Here is a 16,794-nt window from a genome sequence, read left to right on the forward strand (position 1 = left end):
TCGCTAATTAACCTAGCATGTTTTTGGAATGTGGGAGGAAACCGGAGTACCCGGAGAAAACCCAGAGAAAACATGCAAACTCCACACAGAGATGGCAGAGAGTGGGATTGAACTCAGGTCTCCTAGCTGTGAGGTCTGCGCGCTAACCACTCGACCGCCGTGCAGCTTGGACAAATAACTAAAGAAATATGAAATATTAGCTTTGTTATTAATTGCCCAATGAAAAGCAATGGAAACCAGGATATCATTATCACTGTCTAACATCATCACCGAAATCAGGACATTCGGTATCAATATTGAGCCCATCCTTGCCAAATTTGCTAGATGGATTATCCGGAAATACCACACATATGTTCAAATCGCACGAAATGCAATGTAGCACGGTCGTTAGCCAACACAGCTCCTTTTTTTTTTTTTTTTAAGCTGGGTGTAGGTCCGGTGACCAATGAAAAATGCTATTAAAAGCTATGTGCGTTTAAAGTCCCAATAAAAATCAGTGGCAGCAGTATCGTGTAACTTGAGTCAAGTTGTGGGCAACTTCATTTCTCCCTTCAGGGGAGCAGAATATTTGTTGCACAGTTTGAACCTGATGTTTTTATGAAATGCATTAACATCTATTAAAGGAGGGAGAAAAAAGGTGGACACTGTACAGTACAGTAAATCCTCTCCACTTCACACTTGGAGCTATTAATTAATAAATAATAAACAAACTAATAAATCATCGCTCAGTTCATCATTTTATAAGGCTAATAGATGATTAGAAAAGCCATCTAAAAATCCTAACTAAAACTAAAATCTCTTACCATGCTGTTAACTACTCCCTTCAGAGAGCAGCACAAACTGGGTCTAACAAGGACAGAAAAACGCTGCACAACTGTGCAAGAAGAAACAAACAAGAATTATTCCATATGATCGGTGTCAGAATCGGTCAATTTCACTCATGGACGATTGGTATCAAAATCGGCAACATAAATCCCTCGTATTTACAAAGTCATAAACAGATTTTCCGTGCTCCAACTACAAAAATATTCCATTTATTGACTTGGAATCCTATATGGTCAAAATTAATTTATCGCTGGCAGGTCTGTAACCAATTAATTAAACCAGGGGTGACTGTAATCATGAAAGACAAAAAAAAATCTTGAACAATAGCACAAACTGGGTCTAACAAGGACAGAAAAACGCTGCACAACTGTGCAAGAAGACAAATATCTGATATCAAGTGATCCCAAACTTTTCAGCAGTAGTGTACATTGTAAGTGTTTGTTGCCTAAATTAAGCATGTTCAAGCAAAAAAAATGGCTACCTTCAATACAAACGGATGTATTTCAGGTCTAGAGGGGTCTGATAATTTTAAAAAGCACATTTAGAAGGTCGTAAACAGATTTTCTATGCTCTACCAACTGAGATATTCGACTTATAAATAGGAAATCCTACTTCAGGGAAATTCACTTATCAGTGCCGGGTCTGGAACCGATTCACGTGAGAAATGAGGGATTACTATAAGTACTATAAGTACTTCACATATTGAACTCCCACTTCTCTGAATTCAATGACATGAATACGTGTGGATATTACTGCGGGTTATGTACTACTAAAGTATTTATTGACTGTGACCTCCCATGCATGTGATCGCCTTAGGGTAGCCATGCAACCATCTGTGACTATTAGTTATTAACTTATTGGTTTTTCCTACAAAACCAATTGCATATATTCTGATATTAGTGACGAAAGAAAGAGAAGCAGTTTTTTCAGTTTAATTCCAGTACCAGGATGTGTGTAGGTGAAGAATTACTGCCAGCGTGTAAATGAGTATAAGGGTTAGGAGTAGTTACGGGAAGTAGGGGAACAATACAAATGGCCCTATTAGGGTTTTTCTCAGTGATTAGGCATCTGCATTCACATCCAAGGCGCTGAACAAAAGCTGTAGGAGTGTCAACATGGCAGAAAGTCATTTAGGAATCAGTAGAGGATATTATTGTGTCACGCTGCCAAGCCAGCGGCTGAAAAGGCTTGGCTCAAATAGATTTTTACATTCATTATTAGCCGCACCTCTGTGTCACATTTTTTTTTTTTTTTTGGCTGGCAAGCTTATCACCATAACACACAGTGAAAAACCATCTCTTATCTCGGTACCTGAAATGCTCATTTCAACAGAGGTTATTAGAGTTAAATGACTGTAACTCCAAGACATGCTCAGTGATCTCATTTCCACAAGCACCAAGTCGACTGTTTCGTTTCTCGGGCTTCTATTTATCATGAAAAACATATTATCTAAAACATGCGCTTTTAAATGCAAGTGTGGGAAATATGAAGAGAAAATGATACTGTACAATGTATGGGTGGATACATCAACAGTGCTCTCTGGTGGCGGCTCGCAGTGACAACTTGCCCTGTTTGTTAGTTGACAGAGTCCAACTGTGTCAGGTTTGTGTTGCCTTGCCAGGATGCCTTGACATCTGCCAAACACAATCGTGCCCAGCTGTCTGCGTCGGTGGCAGCAAATTGCAAGACATTCGGAAATGCGGATGCAACCAGAAGAGGGTTCAGTTTGCAACAATCTGACTTCCCACCGCATCATTAGGTCATATTTATTTGTCCATCAAGAAAACAGCATGTCACCTCAACTTTGCAAAGTATGTACCAGACGGGTGATAAAACTTCATTATGTGCTAGGCTGCCTTGCTCGCTGCTCATATTACCCACCAAAAGTATGGTTTTGTATAACGTTTATGAATAACACTGTTATGTTTGTATTTACATGTAGCGTAGCTTTCACAACAGATTGGAGGGATGATTCTGTATATGCGTGCATATGGGATTAACTTGCCTATAAGCATCCTAATGACCTTGCATCATCTTTGCCATCATGCAGTTCAAGGAAACTGTCGGACTTAGAGTCGTCCCACGCTATATTCCAATATGGCTTCCTCACTATACCTACACTACCGCTCCAAAGTTTGGGATCATTTGGAAATTTGTGGGGCTTTTTCTTGGCAGTCCTGCTATGAAGTCCAGCATCCTGAATTCGCCGCTTCACTGTTGATACTGACACTGGTGTTTGACGGCTACTATTTACTGCAGCTGCCAGGTGATGACCTGTGAGGCGTCTTTGTCTTAAACTACACGCTCTCAGATATTTGTCTGCAGCGTTTTTCTGTCCTTGTTAGACCCAGTTTGTGCTATCGTTAAGGGTTTTTTTTGTCTTTCATGATTACAGTCACCCCTGGTTTAATTAATTGGTTATAGACCTGCGATAAATTAATTTCCACAATATAGGATTCCAAGTCAATAAATATATTTTTGTAGTTGGAGCACAGAAAATCCGTTTATGACTTTGTAAATACGAGGGATTTATGTTGCCGATTTTGATACCAATCATCCATGAGTGAAATTGACCGATTCCGACACCGATCATATGGAATAATTCTTGTTTGTTTCTTTGTTTCTTCTTGCACAGTTGTGCAGCATTTTTCTGTCCTTGTTAGACCCAGTTTGTGCTGCTCTCTGAAGGGAGTAGTTAACAGCATGGTAAGAGATTTTAGTTTTAGTTAGGATTTTTAGATGGCTTTTCTAATCATCTATTAGCCTTATAAAATGATGAACTTGGATTAGCAGCCATACCAGGAGATTGATGCAGAGGACTGACAGTTGTTGATAGTAGGCCTCTATGCAAAAATGTACATCCTTCTTTGAAAATCATCTCATTCATTTTCATTGTCTGTGAAATGGATACAAATGTTTGTGAAATGGAAAAAATTGTTTTTGAAATGCATGAAAATGTGTTTTTCTTTGGAAACTAAGACATTTGCAATTGATCCCAAACTTTTGAGCTGTAGTGTATGGTATTTAATTAATGTTTTTTTTATTTTAAAACCTATCCTTAGTCATTTTGCATCACAAACTGGGTCTAACAAGGACATAAAAACGCTGCACAACTGTGCAAGAAGACAAATATCTGAGAGTGTGTAGTTTAAGACAAAGGTCGTCACCTGGCAGCTGCACTAAATAGTAGCCGTCAAACACCAGTGTCAGTATCAACAGTGAAGCGGCGACTTCAGGATGCTGGACTTCATAGCAGGACTGCCAAGAAAAAGCCCCAAAAATTTCCAAGTGATCCCAAACTTTTGAGCAGTAGTGTATAAACCCCAAAACGTTTTACTTTGTCTTTGGTATTGAATAAGTTAATTAGATTATTATTATGATTTTGTCATTACTGGAAAAAAACGTGCTATGTTCAGGTGCCGATGGATGGATGGATGGATAACCGCCGCGATATTCTCCAGCAGCAACGGTGTCTTTTTGTTTATCAGCCGCATCAGAGATAAACCCAGCAGCTGGTCCATCGCCCCCCCCCCCAACTCACCAACCCCCGCTACTCATTTGCTCATATCGCCCTTGCTCGCCGTATCTGCCTCTCTTTCAGCCCATCTCTCATTCTGACAGGCGTGACATGGAAGCAGTAAGCCTCACTTTTCTCTGCACTGGTTGTGGAACCAGGTGGCTTTTCACTGCACCTCTGCTTCAGGAGATAGACGAGTTTGCATCGTATTCCTCAAGTCGCCCCGAAGCACGCTGGATATAGTCATTAGGGCTCTATTACGAGTGTCACACACACGTTACATTTGGCATCGAAACGGGAAAAAAGAGCTCAGTTTTTGCTGCGTAAGCGCGCTATTTTTTGAAAGAGCTCGATCCGCTTCGCCACTTCCTCAGCAGTTACGATCAAGCAATTAGTGACTCGTCCGTGAAGAAGCGACGTCTTCCCCGGTACACCGGTGATGCAGGAAAGGCCATAAAGGTCACCCTGTAATTAAGACTCCTTCTTCCTGCCTTTATTTTCTCTGCATAATCGGCTCCATCAGGGCTGAAATAATTGATTGTGCGTTTATGCTAATGGCATGGATCTGGAGCACGGAGGGCCAAACACTCAGCTGAGTTTTCTTTCAGGCGTGACATTTAAAATGGGATGAAGAAAAGTGTTTCATTCAGATAGCCGGGAATGTTTTTAATCCGGTGTCAGAGGCGGTCGTGAGACTAACCAGAGCAGACGTTGAACGGGAACGAAACCTTCACATGGGTTTCATCATCGCCTGGGAAGGGGACGAGGGGGGGCAATTAAATCATTCATGCTGCATCTCATAACGTCATCTTACGACCAAACAGGCGGGAAATACATATAGTGAGAAGAAAAATGTGAAAATGAGAATGCCAGTTAGTTTTGAGCAAGATGGCTGTGATCACGTCCAATCAGAGACGAGATATGCATGGACAGCATAGGACCAACATGTGTCACATATACCGTATTTTACCGTATATAAGTCACACTTTTTCATAGGTTGGCTGTTCCTGCCACTTATACTCCAGAGCGATTTATGTATGTTTTTTTTCTACCTAATGATGCATTTTTGGCCTTGTGCAACTTAAACTCCAGAGCGACTTATAGTCCAGACAATACGGTTTGTGTTAATATTCCAAAAATTGCAACTTTATTTGTTGTTTTGTTTGTGTTTCATAATATTTGGGCTTTAATATTGAACTTTCTGCTACTAAAATTGCACAAATTAGATTATATTTTCACTTCATTCTTGTAAAATTTATAGTTTTTTTCCATTTTTGCTGTTGTTGGTTTCATCTCCTTGTTAAATTACCGTATTTTCCGGACTATAAGTCAAACTTTTTTTTCATAGGTTGGCTGTTCCTGCGACTTATACTCCAGAGCGACTTATGTATGTTTTTTTCTACCTAATGATGCATTTTTGGCCTTGTGCAACTTAAACTCCAGAGCGACTTATAGTCCAGAAAATACGGTATATGTTTTCCTGCAGTTAATATTCCAAAAATTGCAACTTTATTTGTTGTTTTGTTTGTGTTTCATAATATTAGGGCTTTAATATCGAACTTTCTTCTACTAAAATTGCACAAATTACATTATATTTTCACTTCATTCTTGTAAAATTTATAGTTTTTTTTCCATTTTTGCTGTTGTTCGTTTCATTTCCTTGTTAAATTACCGTATTTTCCGGACTACAAGTCGCACTTTTTTTCATAGGTTGGCTGTTCCTGCGAACAGCCAACTCCAGAGTGACTTATAAATGAAAAAAGTGTTTATGTTACATAAACACTGGACACCTTTTATGTTCATGTTTATTTTTTGTGTAGCTGAATAACCATTGTGTTTGCATACGTATCTTACACCTATTCAGCTTGTTCTATATTTTTTTATTAATGTTAGAACTTGCCTTCCAAGAGGACGTAATGTCTGTTTTGGTCAAGTAATTAAATTAAATTTTAATAAATTACCCGCAAAAAATGTGACTTATACTCCAATGCGACAAATGTACACTACCGCTCAAAGGTTTGGGATTACTTTCCAAAGAAAAACACATTTTCATGCATTTCCCAAACAATGAAAATGAATGAGATGATTTTCAAAGAAGGATGTCCATTTTTGCATAGAGGCCTACTATCAACAACTGTCAGTCCTCTGCATCAATCTCCTGGTATGGCTGCTAATCCAAGTTCATCATTTTATAAGGCTAATAGATGATTAGAAAAGCCATCTAAAAATCCCAACTAAAACTAAAATCTCTTACCATGCTGTTAACTACTCCCTTCAGAGAGCAGCACAAACTGGGTCTAACAAGGACAGAAAAAAGCTGCACAAATATCTGAGAGTGTGTAGTTTAAGACAAAGACGCCTCACAGGTCGTCACCTGACAGCTGCACTAAATAGTAGCCGTCAAACACCAGTGTCAGTATCAACAGTGAAGCGGCGACTTCAGGATGCTGGACTTCATAGCAGGACTGCCAAGAAAAAGCCATATCTCAGACTGGCCTAAAACATTTCCAAGTGATCCCAAACTTTTGAGCAGTAGTGTATGTATTTTTGGCCTTGTGCGACTTATACTCCAGAGCGACTTATAGTGCAGAAAATACGGTATTAGACAAAGCACATGACAATGTTTAGATTGGTACTCGATCAAAACAATCGCAACCGAAGACCTGTTGCCTATAATCCGAGCGGGCTTCATCAGTTCATGCTAAAAGACTAGATAGGACATCCGAGTATAGTCGTCCCTCATCACTTTGGGCTTCGACTTTGGCAGCTTTCGAGATTGACTACAGCCTATGGCAAATTGAACAAGTTTTCCGCCTAAATTAAGTTTTCAAGCATACAAAACACAAATATTGAGCTTTCAGAAGACACACTGTACCTAAAGGGCGACTGCATTCACCCCCAAAGGTCGAGGCCTCTGACTTGAGCTGCCTTTTCTTGTCTCTTGGAGGCGATAAAATAATAAATAATAATAGTAATAATAATAATAATAAATTTTATTCATATAGCGCTTTTCAAAATACTCAAAGACGCTAAAAAAAAACATACATAAGTCGTACTTTTTGCGGGTAATTTATTCTAACAATAAAAGAATAGAGAACAGGCTGAATAGGTGTAAGATATGCTAACACAATGGTTATTCAGCTACACAAAAAATAAACATGAACAGAAAAGATGTCCGTTGTTTATGTTCATTTCGATGTCGCTCTGGAGTATAAGTCACAGGAACAGCCAACCAATGAAAAAAAGTGCGACTTATAGTCCGGAAAATATGATAATCATGTAAAATCATACAGTAGTACTTGTGTAACTATACTTACAAACTAATAAAGGCCTTCAGTGGTATTTTTTGCATGAATTTGAATGTTATTCACCAATATTTGTTCTATCGCTTAGCCTCATCCATCCAACATCAGCAGCTTTATATCTATTCAATCATATAGACATCGACATATCCATCCATACCTCCATTTATGACCTGTTTTGTCTTTTTCTTAGAAGCACGGATGCGGACATACACACCATCAAAACTTCAAATTGTCCGGCTTATCCATCCATCTTTCAGGTCTGGTGAATGTGCTTTTGCTTCCAGCTTGACTCAAATATGGCTTCTTAAAGCGTCCAGTTAACAAAACCCGCACAGCAAGGACCATTGTCCTCTTGACAGCATTCTCCCCAGAGAAAGAGAATGGCACAAAGGCAACATGGTGGAAGGAGAAGGCCATGATGGCTCTGTCTCCTTCTCCCCCTGCCACTCACACAACAGCACACATCAATCACAGGCCCGCCTGCCTCGCATCTCGATGCCTCGTCACACGCAATTGGCTACAGATCCCAAAGGCTTTGGCGTTATTATAATTACTAATGCCGTTACTTTTTTCAGTAACAGGTAATCGAACTAATTATTGAATGAGATGATTTTCAAAGAAGGATGTACATTTTTGCATAGAGGCCTACTATCAACAACTGTCAGTCCTCTGCATCAATCTCCTGGTATGGCTGCTAATCCAAGTTCATCATTTTATAAGGCTAATAGATGATTAGAAAAGCCATCTAAAAATCCTAACTAAAACTAAAATCTCTTACCATGCTGTTAACTACTCCCTTCAGAGAGCAGCACAAACTGGGTCTAACAAGGACAGAAAAACGCTGCGAAATCTATTAATAAATCATGCTGTTTTGTGGTATGTTATTAAGTCATTCAATTACAGCCTCCCCTCCAGTATTGGCCATTTTAGATCACTCTTTTAAGGCACATAGAATATTGTGTTTTAGGGCTACACTCCCACTCAAAAGTTTTGGATCACTTGCAAATTTCTTTGTTTTCCAAAGAAAAACACATTTTCATGCATTTCACAAACAATTTTGTCCATTTCCCAAACAATGAAAATGAATGAGATGATTTTCAAAGACGGATGTACATTTTTGCATAGAGGCCTACTATCAACAACTGTCAGTCCTCTGCATCAATCTCCTGGTATGGCTGCTAATCCAAGTTCATCATTTTATAAGGCTAATAGATGATTAGAAAAGACATCTAAAAATCTAAACTAAAACTAAAATCTCTTACCATGCTGTTAACTACTCCCTTCAGAGAGCAGCACAAACTGGGTCTAACAAGGACAGAAAAACGATACTGTGCAAGAAGAAACAAAGAAACAAACAAGAATTATTCCATATGATCGGTGTCGGAATCGGTCAATTTCACTCATGGATGATTGGTATCAAAATTGGCAACATAAATCTCTCGTATTTACAAAGTCATAAACAGATTTTCCGTGCTCCAACTACAAAAATATTCCATTTATTGACTTGGAATCCTATATTGTGGAAATTAATTTATCGCTGGCAGGTCTGTAACCAATTAATTAAACCAGGGGTGACTGGAATCATGAAAGACAAAAAAATCCTTAGCAATAGCACAAACTGGGTCTAACAAGGACAGAAAAACGATGCAAAATCTATTAATAAATCATGCTGGAAAAGCCATCTAAAAACCTAAACTGAAATTAAAATCTCTTACCATGCTGTTAACTACTCCCTTCAGAGAGCAGCACAAACTGGGTCTAACAAGGACAGAAAAACACTGCACAAATATCTGAGAGTGTGTAGTTTAAGACAAAGATGCCTCACAGGTCATCACCTGGCAGCTGCACTAAATAGTAGCCGTCAAACACCAGTGTCAGTATCAACAGTGAAGCGGCGACTTCAGGATGCTGGACTTCATAGCAGGACTGCCATATCTCAGACAGGACCAAAATAAATTTTGAGCGGAAGTGTATGTACTCTTTCCCTCGCGGATGATCGGTATCTGAATGGGCAGCATAAACCCTGATGGGAGTATTTAAGGTACTTAAATCGGGTCCAAGTTGGGTTCTTGCGATGACTACCGACAGCTGGGAAAATGAAAGAAAGTGTGATTCTTCAACTATGCTTTCATCGCAAACCCGAGCTAAAAGTCACGATGTAAATGCTGCTTTTTTATTCCTACTTCCAGTGTCTCGGCGAGAAAAGACGGGTGACTTTTAAATGTGAGCGCTAAGTAAGGAGGTCGCCAAGCAAGCCATTAACATGCTGTCACTTCCCTCATCTTCATAATGCCTGGCTAGTGCAAGCTTGCATGCGTTTCTTCTATTTCCAGCACCTGTGCTTAAAACGTTTTTGTACATATTCTTAAACCCGGAGCATCCTGTCAGCTCATCCTATTACCAAAGTGACGGTCATTGGAGATGATCAATTTGCATAATGGAGCATTAAATTGGCGCCCATCAAAGCCACCTCTCAGCAGTTTGCTGGCATGGAAAGCTCCCTCAGACTGGCAATTTCGACTTGAAGGGGTGACATGAATCCTCCTTACTGGAGTATCCTTAAACTACACAGACGGGAAGCATTTGACTGCTTGAAAAACACATTTGTGAGTAAACTTTTTAATGTTGCTGAACAGAAACATGAAGGCAAAGAGAGAATAAACACAGTTCTGTACCGGGATTTAGTGTATTAATACAACTTTATGGTTTATTTGCAGGGCAACTCCAGTGACATTCATTGTACTGTATGACCGTGTATGTGTACGCCTCCTGGGATGAGACCCACTTGCTCCAACTGTGCCATAACCAGAGGGTTTTACTGCGATTATGCAGAGACACAAGCAGTGTTGGGCATGTTACTTTATGTTGAATCAAACTATGGAATGGATTGAGTAAGGAAATCAAACAATGCACAACGATGAGCCAATTCAAGAAACAATACAAGCAGTTGATGTTTGCTAAATCCAAGGATGAAGAGTCTTGAACCAGTCATGATGTGCTATATATATCACTATATTGACACTTACTATGGTACCCATTATGGCATTGGATGCTCATATCACCTCCTACTTTGGTACGGGACAAAAAAATTAAAATTAAAATTAAAATTAAAATTAAAATTAAAATTAAAATTAAAATTAAAATTAAAATTAAAATTAAAATTAAAATTAAAATTAAAATTAAAATTAAAATTAACAAAAAATAATTTTAAAAAAACCTTAAACTATATTAGGAAAGCAGGAAGTGAACAAATGTAACAGTTACTGATTGTAAAAGTACCAGATGGAGGGGTAGGATTTAATAAGCTTTGCTTCTTCCTACTCCTTTTGGACATGTGGAACTGGGAACTGATTATGGGATGCACTCAATTGTAATCTGATGCATGTTCAAATGAAATAAAACTACTACTACCATTACCATATTTTTTTTCTTGCACAGTTGTGCATCGTTTTTCTGTCCTTGTTAGACCCAGTTTGTGCTGCTCTCTGAAGGGAGTAGTTAACAGCATGGTAAGAGATTTTAGTTTTAGTTAGGATTTTTAGATGTCTTTTCTAATCATCTATTAGCCTTATAAAATGATGAACTTGGATTAGCAGCCATACCAGGAGATTGATGCAGAGGACTGACAGTTGTTGATAGTAGACCTCTATGCAAAAATGTACATCCTTCTTTGAAAATCATCTCATTCATTTTCATTGGTTGTGAAATGGGAAAATTTGTTTGTGAAATGCAGGAAAATTTGTATTTCTTTGGAAAACAAAAAAATGTGCATGTTTGAGTGGGAGTGTACCTGAGTCGGACGTTGCGACACAAGAGTTTGCGAATAGACTGAAATAATGCAGGAAAGTCAAGAGCACGGGCGAATCCATTTTGTCACTGCCTAACTAATTGCATTGATTGGTCATTCCTGGCACCGCCTAATCCAGGATTATGATGATGCATTAACAGCTGTGACCGGCTGTTTACAAGACATTTATTAGCCGCCGTCAACATAACGAGACAAATTCCACCTATCACATTAATCACCTTATTGCCAGGACTGTGTCACTGCCAGGAGCACAGCGTGGTGACAAATAGAGCGGGCTGCAAGGAAGCCGCTTCCCATTTACTTGCATTAGCCACCGTTATATAGGAATCCAAATAGCGCCTCGGGAATAGTTAGCAGTGAGGGTGTGAGGGGAGATAAATCAAGAGGAGTTATGGGAGGTTAGGTAAAGAACCTTGGCATCACGTGTGTAAAAGCGCATCCAATTGAATCCAGGGAGCTCAATTACATTCTGTGCATTGTTTACCGTAAATAGCCCCCCTGTGGATTTGAGAATACATACAGTTGGGTTGTTCTTGATCACATACAATCAACAGAATGGCTTGCTGGATAAATGATGTTTGATCGCTGTGGCTGATACAGCACGACGCATCGATGACACACTGATTCACGGCTCAGCATCCCAATCCATCCCATCCCAAATCTCTGTTTTTTTTTTATATGTACAGGTGTCCAAAGTGCGGCCCGGGCCAGCAGTTTTTTTTTTTATTGGTCTGAGCACATGCTAAAAATATAAAAATAAAATTTCACAAAAAAAACTTTAAAAAACAACAGCAAATCAGCACTAATAAAGAATGATGTCAAATTATTAAGAGAAAAAGTTGCAATCTAACATGAAAACTTTGTACTAATAATTAAAAACAAATAAAATAAAATAATAAATAATAAAACAAATAATTAAAGAATAAAAAGGCAATTTAATGAGGAAAAATATGTTACTTTTAGTGGCAATTTTTTTTTACTTATGAGAGTATGAGAAAAAAACTAAACACTGTAAAAAAAAAACTGTAATCTGGTTGTGTGAAGAAAAAAAACAAAGTGAAAATATTATGGGAAGCAAGTCATAATTTTAAAAAAATTACAAAGTTCCATCGTCATGTGGTTATTTGTGACAATTACCATATTTTCTGGACTATAAGTCGCTCCGGAGTATACGTCGCACAAGGCCAAAAATGCACCATCAGGTAGAAAAAAACATACATAAGTTGCACTGGAGTATAAGTCGCATTTTTTGCGGGTAGTTTACCGTATTTTCTGGACTATAAGTCGCTCCGGAGTATAAGTTGCACAAGGCCACAAAAGCATCATTAGGTAGAAAAAAACATAATTAAGTCGCACTGGAGTATAAGTCACATTTTTTGCGGGTAATTTACCGTATTTTCTGGACTATAAGTCGCTCCGGAGTGTAAGTCGCACAAGGCCAAAAATGCATAATTTGGTAGAAAAAAGCATACATAAGTCACACTGGAGTATAAGTCGCATTTTTTGTGAGTAATTAATTTTGCAAACTACTTGACCAAAACAGACATTACGTCCTCTTGGAAGGCAAGTTCTAACAATAAAAGAATAGAGAACAGGCTGAATAGGTGTAAGATATGCTAACACAATGGTTATTCAGCTACATAAAAAATAAACATGAACAGAAACGGTGTCCAGTGTTTATGTAACATAAACACTTTTTTCATATATAAGTCGCTCTGGAGTATAAGTTGCAGGAACAGCCAACCTATGAAAAAAGTGCCACTTATAGTCTGGAAAATGCGGTAATTTCATAACATACAGGCGTCACCATCAGTGATTTTTCTCCTAGCACCAAACACTATTTTTTGTGTATTTTTCTGACTCATTGAAAGCGTCTGATCAAAGCATCACTTCCCAGTGAAGACCAGCCGGGTTGGACGTATTGCTATGTCAGCCCAACATTACCTGCATTATAAAGCGTGGACTTACAGCATTACAAATCACTTTGGGGTGGGTGAAGCGAGAGCGCTGGATATGAACGCCTATAACTTATTATTACAAGCAGATGAGAGGTGATCAATTCAAATTTGCGGCGCCAATCGAAAAAAAAACGATCATCACAATGACTCAATTCATCTTACATGTGTGACTTTTAACACTGCAGGAGGATTCACTTTTATGCTTACGCTTTGTGGACTGCATTTTTTAAAAAGAAAGCACCATGAGCACTCTGGTTTCCCAAATGAATGTGCTTCTGCGATAAGGACCGGATGAGAGGAGCGAAAGATACGGCACAATGCAGCAGCACATCTGCCAGCGCAAGCTGTTTCGCTGTGCACTCGTCTGCATTATGGAACTCTGATGGGGTCGACTCGCACCTTGCGGCTCCACCTACCATGGCCGGAAAATGTCACGGTGTCCTCTAAAAATGTGCATGAAAATAAAGATGGCGCGGATGTAAAACATGGTCACCAAACGTCCTGCTTTGCCAGGATATGGCTTGTTTTCATAGAATGTTTGATTTTCATTAACTCATTCAATAAAATGCCTGCCCAATCCCAACAAGGTATTTATACAGTACCGCTCAAAAGTTTGGGATCACTTGGACATTTTTGGGGCTTTTTCTTGGCAGTCCTGCTATGAAGTCCAGCATCCTGAAGTCGTCGCTTCACTGTTGATACTGACACTGGTGTTTGACGGCTACTATTTAGTGCAGCTGCCAGGTGACGACCTGTGAGGCGTCTTTGTCTTAAACTACACACTCTCACATATTTGTTTGCATCGTTTTTCTGTCCTTGTTAAACCCAGTTTGTGCTATTGTTAAGGTTTTTTTTTGTCTTTCATGATTACAGTCACCCCTGGTTTAATTAATTGGTTACAGACCTGCCAGCGATAAATTAATTTCCACGATATAGGATTCCAAGTCAATAAATGGAATATTTTTGTTGTTCGAGCACGGAAAATCTGTTTATGACTTTGTAAATACGAGGGATTTACGTTGCCGATTTTGATACCAATCATCCATGAGTGAAATTGACCAATTCCGACACCGATCATATGGAATAATTCTTGTTTCTTTGTTCTTCTTGCACAGTTGTGCAGCGTTTTTCTGTCCTTGTTAGACCCAGTTTGTGCTGGTCTCTGAAGGGAATAGTGAACAGCATGATAAGAGATTTTAGATTTAGTTAGGATTTTTAGATGGCTTTTCTAATCATCTATTAGCCTTATAAAATGATGAACTTGGATTAGCAGCCATACCAGGAGATTGATGCAGAGGACTGACAGTTGTTGATAGTAGGCCTCTATGCAAAAATGTACATCCTTCTTTGAAAATCATCTCATTCATTTTAGTTGTTTGTAAAATGGATACAAATGTTTGTGAAATGCAGGAAAATTTGTCTTTCTTTGGAAAACCAAAAAATTTGCACGTTTGAGTGGTAGTGTAGCTCGGTCGGACGGTGCATCATAGAGTTTGCGAATGATCTGAAATGATGAAATTGATTTAAGAAAAAGTTTCTGAAAAAAAAAGTTTGTGAAATGGAAAAAATTGTTTGTGAAATGCATGAAAATGTGTTTTTCTTTGGAAAACAAAAAAAATTCAAAGTGATCCCAAACTTCTGAGCGGTAGTGTACGTATTTTACCTTTTTGTGCGCAAGAAGCAAAAAGAGGTGATGATGCAACTCTCCACTAATGCATATCACTTTCAGACCAAGTTGTTGTTGCATTCTCGTGTTAAACGATGCCAAAGTTTCAGTTAATGAGGTTTGCCCATTTTGAAGTGATAATACGGAGTGTGACCAACCACAGAGGAGTAGGTGTGCCCAGAAGTGGGCCAGAAATCCAAGGATATACAGCTGGAATAGGTGCAGATTCTACAAGACAGAGAAAGCTTTCAGAATCAGAATCAGAATCAGAAATGGTTTTATTGCCAGGTATGATCTAACACATACTAGGAATTTGTTTTGGTGAAGTAGGTGCAGACATCTATTAAAAAATGAAAATACAAAATATACAGAATACAGTATGTGTGGTTATTATGTGTAGCTGCTCTATAGGAGTCCATAACTCAATACTAAGGGCCCATAAAGAGCATTAAGGGCCCCTTTTAAGCCATAAAAAGGGCCACAAGGTGGCCGAAGTGCATTTAAGAGCTCGGCAGGGATCATACATGGAAAAAAATCACACACGACAGGAAGGAGGAAGTGAGAGTGCGTGGAGGAGTGAAGCATGCAGAACGCTACGCATTGTAAGGAAATATTAACACATGCAGTCTCACAAAGTACTTTATGGTGTTGTATTTGTAAATTATTATTTTTGATGCAAAACAACCCTTTTTTAGTCGGGAACTGATATTTTCCAGAAACTAACCTATGCACTGCTGATTATAAAAAAATTGAAAAAGGTAGAAACTAACGTTTTTTCTGATGAAAGATGAGTCTAATCTTGCTTTTTTTGGTATTTTCCATGTTACTATAACCCAAAAACATAATATACTGTGTGCCTTGAAAGATGGGTCAAAATCGTTAAAACAAATATCCAGTACTGAAGAGATTGTCTTTTTGAAAAATGGGATGGAATGAGTTATAAGTCACTCTTCTACTTTTCTTTTGAGACGCTTTTTCTGATACAGAACAGTATATTTGTCATTGTCTCATTCCAGAGATTTTAAAGTTATTTTTACACCATTGAAACACATCACACAGACATTATACTGAAGGCTACGCACTGAAAGGAAATATTATCACATGCAGTCTCACAAAGTACTTTATGGTGTAATATTTGTAAATTGTTATTTTTGATGCAAAACAACCCTTTTTTTTAGTCGGGAACTGATATTTTTCAGAAACTAACCTATGCACTGCTGTTTACAAAAAAATGGAAAAAGGTAGAAAATAACTTTTTTTCTGATGAAAGATGAGTCTAATCTTGCTTTTTTGGTATGTTCCATGTCTCTATAACCCCAAAACACAATATTCTGTGTGCCTTGAAAGATGAGTTAAAATCGTACCACCGACATCTACCATGATGCCTTCAGTGCAGATCTTTGCCATGTCTCAGTAATAGCAAAGCCCTGGTGGTTCACCGACCTACCACCATCCATGACTGCCGTCCATGACCCCAAAGGCATCACCCACCACTGCACTCCAGAACAGCATCAGCTCAGCCAAAGCCTCATTGACACCCATGAAGCACCTTGCTCGACAGCCGCGGTATTGACAATGGACCTAACCAGATGGCTGCTTGTCCATTTGTCAAAGGGCTCACATGCTGTTTTTTTTTCTGTTTTTTTTTTTTTTTTTAAGGCAGCAAGGCTTGTCGAGTTGCGTGTATTCTGCTGAGATAAAGGTAGCGAGGCCTG

Source organism: Doryrhamphus excisus, chromosome 5 (assembly GCF_030265055.1).
Source record: "Doryrhamphus excisus isolate RoL2022-K1 chromosome 5, RoL_Dexc_1.0, whole genome shotgun sequence".
NCBI lineage: Eukaryota > Metazoa > Chordata > Actinopteri > Syngnathiformes > Syngnathidae > Doryrhamphus > Doryrhamphus excisus.